Raw genomic sequence first — 4554 nt, forward strand, 5'->3', positions numbered from 1 at the left:
CAACAATCATAATTCAACCTTTCTTCGACACACACTGTACCGGACTTACCCACGAACTATCCGAAATAGGATAGATGATTCCTACATCTAGCCATTTGATCACTTCCTTTCTCACAACTTCCTTCATAATAGGATTAAGCCTCCTTTTCCCATCAATTCGAGCTTTTTCACCTTCCTCTAGAATAATTTTATGCATGTAAAATGAAGGGCTTATACCTCGAATATCAGCTATAGTCCAACCAATTGCTTTCTTAAATTTCTTTAGAATAGAAATTAATAACTCCTCTTTATCTTTTGTCAGTTCGGTTGAAATAATCACAGGCAAAGTAGAACAATTACCTAAATAAATATATTTCAAATGAGAAGGAAGTACCTTTAGTTCGAGTGTAGGTGGTTCTTCGATTGACAATTTGGGTTGCACAAATTCTCTAACTTCCAACTCCAACGGTTCAAACCATGTGGATTGAATAAAATTCCTCAATTGGCTTCCATCACAGCCATATTTTCTTCACCTTCTTTATCCTCCAAAGGGTCAAACCCTAAGGCTTTCTCCAATGGATCTTCTTCAAGATGGCTTTCCATAGAAATTAAGGTTTCTATTTCTTCCATAACTGAGCACTCTTCTGTCGGATCGAAAAATTTCATCGCTTTAAGAATGTTAAAAGTTACCTGATCGTCTTGAACTCGTATGGTGAGTTTGCCTTTCTGTATATCAATTAACGTTCTTCCTGTGGTTAGGAAAGGTCTCCCAAGGATAATTGGCACTTCCTTATCTGCTTCAAAATCTAGAATAATGAAATCAACAAGAAAAATAAATTTATCGACTCTTACCAAAACATCTTCGATCTTTCCTTCGGGGTATACTAAAGATCGATCCGTTAGCTGGAGCGTCACAGTTATAGGTCTTACTTCTCCTATCCCTAGCATCTTGAAAATAGACTTAGGCATCAAGTTGATACTTGCTACTAAGTCATACAAAGCTTTACCACAATAAGATTCACCAATGTTACAGGGTATCATAAAGCTTCCTGGATACTTCAATTTCGGTGGCAGCTTGTTCTGAAAGAAAGCACTACACTCCTTTGTCTGAGCGACAGTCTCATACTCACTCAGTCGTTTCTTCTTGGATAGTACATCCTTCATAAACTTCACATAATTCGACATTTGTTCTAAAGCCTCTACCAATGGAATATTGATGTGGAATTGCTTTAGAACATCCAAAAACTTCTTGAATTGCACCTCATGTTTCTGCTTGTGTTATTGCAATCTTTGTGGATATGGAGGTGATGGAACTTTCAATTGAACCGGACAACTCTTCTGAGTAGGTAAATCTGAGCTGATAACGAAGTAAGAGCATCAACTTTATGAACTCCGGCTACACGTCTTCTTGAAGCTGTTCGATTTGTTGGCTATTGATAGTTGTTGCTCGTGATCCTCTTGATGATCTCATAAGCCTCATTATAAGACTCAGACAAAATTGCACCATTCGTAGAAGCATCTATCATCAATATTGTATGTGCATTGAGACCATTATAGAATGTCTCCAACTGGATACAATGAGGAATCCCATGATGAGAACACTTACGAAGTAACTCCTTGAATCACTCCCATGCCTCATACAAAGACTCATCATCCAATTGTTGGAAAGTTGTGATCTCGTTCCTCAACTTAGTATTTTTTCTAGGCGAGAAATACTTAACCAAAAATCTCTTTGCTAATTCTTGCCATGTAGATATAGAAATTGGTCGCAATAAATTGAGCCATGCTCATGCTCGATCTCACAACGAGTAAGGAAACAACTTCAACCTCAGTGCATCTTCAGTCACACCGGCTATCTTGAATGAGTTATTTACCTCCATAAACAATCGAAAGAGGAGATGTAGATCTTCCGTGGGCATACCACTAAATTGGCCCACCGTTTGTAGCATTTGAAACATCACTGGTTTCAATTCGAATTGGGTTGCCTCAATATCTGGCCTTCTAATTCTTGGATTTAACTCATTGAAAAGCAGCGCAGCATATTGTCTGATGCATCGATCCTTATCATCGGCAATGAGGATAGGATTTCGTACATGTTTGGCTTCATTACTTTGGTCTTGATTTTGATTTCCAAAGTCCATCTCGTTTTGTTTCTGAGCTATTCGTTCACGTCTTCTTTGTCTAAAAGTTCACTCAATTTCAGGGTCTGCTGGGAGTAAATTGATAATCTGATCTATGCTCATAAACACCTAGAAAGAAAATTACAAAATTAAAAAGAATAAGGTAGTACTGTTAGAAATAACCAAATTGAAAAATAAATAATTTCACAAAAAATGACTATGGCAACAGTTGACAATCCCTGGCAACGGCACCAAAAACTTGTAACGCTCAGGTTTGTGCAAGTGTACACAGTCGTTATCAAGTAATAAGTAAGTATCAAGTTATCATCTCTACAGGGATTGTATTTGTGCTAAGTCACTTAATTTGTAAAAGTGTATTAACAATTTGATAAATAAAAACAATATAATTGAGAAGTGATGAAAAATTAAGTATATGAAACTAAATGCAATGATCCCTAATGCAATTTATCCTAAGTATGAAAACTATATGAATGAGATAGATTTTAGCAGAATTAACACAATAAGCAACAATTATAACATAAATAATCTAGGACAATTACTTTAATTAAACTCAAATTATTATCAATATGCTTATCAATATTCGGAAAAAATTCCATGGCAATTCGATCTTTCATGAGTTTGGAAACCACGTTAGGTCCTTTCGGAATCCTTTACTTAGTAAATACGCATTTTACTGATCCTTATTTACTAAGGGTTTCTTAGTATTCGTGCGAGGTAACAGGGACGTGTTAGGTTTGAAACAGTTTAATCACACAAATCTAAAAACTATGCAGATAACAGAGCCTGGTTAGGGATGTTATGCAACCTGCAATTTAATCGAGTTAGGATCTAAATTGAGTAGCACATTTCAATTATACGTCCATTAGCCGTCGTTTGGTTAGGATCGCTCAGCTAATTCAAGTTTATTTCAATCACATATGAACGAAATACAGACTTGATTTTAATTAAAAACATGATCGATTGAGGCACAAATATTATAAGCATGAATCAAATAATTATTATTAAATCAAAGCAATCATCCTATTTTAAATAAAATTAAGCTATCATTGTTGTAAACAAGAACAAAGAACACATAGCAAACATTCTTGAATTAAATTAAAGTAAGAAAGATTAAACCCAATTTAAAGTGGCTGTCACCCAAGTCTCTGACTGATGAGGGCTCCTTCGTTCCTTTGCTTTGCTCCTTTACTGATGGCTCTCAGAGGTGGCAAACCAAGGGTTCTTTAAGAGGCTAATTTTCTCAAAATATTTATGCAAAGATGATAGGCGTGAGGGCTAAGAAAGCTAAGAGAATTGAGAGAGGCGAGGATGATGAATGAGTGAGGGATGAATGAGGGATGAGGGATGATTGAAAAAGTGAGAAAGGGGCTCTTATTTATAAGTGAGACATGGGAGCTAGTTTGCTAAAAATAGGAGTATCCATCTTTCAAACTCCTTCCAAGGGTGGCCGGCCATGAATTGAGGGAATGTGGCTAATTTTTGCTTGATTCTTGGTCAATTTGAGTGCCACAACAACTCAGGACTAAGACTCGATCACCAACAAATCTTCGGGCAAATCTCTGATTTCTTCAACTCTTCAAGGACCTTATGTAATTAAACCAAAATATGGTTTATGAACCTCCAAATTTAGCTGAATTTTGGTTTGACTTGCCCTCCATTTGGACGGTTTTGTAATCAAATTAAAGCTCTCAGACTTGTCCAAAAATAAATCAATAAGTTAGAGGACCAAAGAATTAAATTTTACCAACTTAATTAAATTAATTAAAACCCAAATTATTAATGAAATATTTTAAAATGAATTATTAAATATAATTTTATATTTTATTATTCAATTTAATCATGCATAGTCCACTTTATGTCATAAAAATATAATATGCTCAATTTAATATAAAATAAGCCATTTTATGCATGAAAACTATATAATAAGGCATAAAATCACATTTTAATAGTTTCTATGTCCTGTTTTCATATTTTCACATATTTCATTAATTTATTAAACAATTACTTGGTTTTAACAACAAATTTAAGTAAAAAGGTGATAATTTATATAGGAAAAATCCTATATATTTTTCAATTTACAAGCTTTAACACCCAAATCGAGCCATATCCAAATCCAGAGCAATTACTCAGTGCAATCATCAGTCAATGATTTTGAGATAAAAATGGTAACTATTCAGGTGATCCAGGACAGGATGTAATTCAAAGGAAATATGGTGGAAGACCTGAATCAACAATTGAAACAATTCCTACAACTCTGCAACACCTTCAAGTTTAACAGAGTGTCCAATGATGTTGTGAGTCGCTGGTTATTTTTATTTTCTTTATGGGACAATGCAGTTGATTGGTTAGACTCATTAGAACAGGTTCCATCACCACTTGGGATGATTTAGCGGAAAAATTCTTACACAATTTTTTCTCAATTAGCAGAACCATT

The 4554-nt window shown here is 34.8% G+C and overlaps 1 non-coding gene across 1 annotated transcript; it reads left to right on the forward strand.

Annotated features, from left to right (window-relative positions):
* The first annotated feature begins 1563 nt into the window (after positions 1 to 1563).
* Positions 1564 to 1670, forward strand: LOC128295776 (small nucleolar RNA R71). Its single transcript, XR_008286327.1, has one exon. It is a non-coding gene; the product is annotated as a small nucleolar RNA R71 (small nucleolar RNA).
* Positions 1671 to 4554: the final 2884 nt, after the last annotated feature.

This window comes from Gossypium arboreum, chromosome 7 (genome assembly GCF_025698485.1).
Source record: "Gossypium arboreum isolate Shixiya-1 chromosome 7, ASM2569848v2, whole genome shotgun sequence".
NCBI classification, from domain to species: domain Eukaryota; kingdom Viridiplantae; phylum Streptophyta; class Magnoliopsida; order Malvales; family Malvaceae; genus Gossypium; species Gossypium arboreum.